Source organism: Pteropus vampyrus, unplaced genomic scaffold (assembly GCF_000151845.1).
Source record: "Pteropus vampyrus isolate Shadow unplaced genomic scaffold, Pvam_2.0 Scaffold100, whole genome shotgun sequence".
NCBI lineage: Eukaryota > Metazoa > Chordata > Mammalia > Chiroptera > Pteropodidae > Pteropus > Pteropus vampyrus.
In genome coordinates, this window is record NW_011888881.1 from 1,924,770 (window position 1) to 1,925,533 (window position 764).

General features: G+C 51.4%; 1 long non-coding RNA gene across 1 annotated transcript in view; it reads right to left on the reverse strand.

Annotated features, from left to right (window-relative positions):
- The window catches only part of LOC111742739, a 98,418-nt gene that overhangs the window by 72,326 nt on the left and 25,328 nt on the right, over positions 1-764 (reverse strand). The window lies entirely within an intron of this gene.

Here is a 764-nt window from a genome sequence, read left to right on the forward strand (position 1 = left end):
GGGTGATCCACTAACATAAGTGCGAGCAGTGGCTTCTTAAAGAGAATGACTCAATAAGGTTTAGTAGTGACACAGGAGGAGCGTGGGAGGGGACTAAGGCTTTAGAAGAAAGAGCCACAGAGAGGGGATGAGCAGTAGGTCTTTGCACATGTGAGCCAGAAACTCAGGAGGGAGACTTGGGCTGGAAAAAATAGATTTGGGGTCAGCGGAGCCGTGGCAGCCTGCGAACCTCAGATTGTCCAGGAAAAGTGTCAGATGAGAAGAGACAGTCATCCCTTGGTTTCCGCTGGCGGCCTCCTCGTCTGCCTGTCCCTGCCACCTCCATTCTCTTCTCTATTTGGAGCTAGAGTGGTCCTTTTGAGGGCTTGATTCTTCTTTCTTCTTCAGAGAGAAAAGACAAACCCCCAGCAGTGGCTCGCCAGGCCCTGCGGGACCTGGGGCCCTTCGTGTCTGAGACCTCGTGGCCCGGGGTCCCCTCCAGTCCACCCCGGGGGGCGTCCTTCCTGTTCTCCAGCACCCCCGCCAGGCTCCTTGTCTTCCTGTCTTCGTGCCACCGCTCCCTCTGCCTGGAACGGATTTCTAGATTTCCACTTATCAGTTCCTTTACCATTTTTTCAGACTTTGCTCAAACCTCATCATCTCGAAAAGGCCTATTCTAAAAAATTCCTTAAATCCTTTATTCTTTAAATTCCTGCCTCCTCCCACCCCATGTTCCCTAACCCCCATTCTGTTTATTTTCTTTTCTAAAGCGCTTATTAACTTCC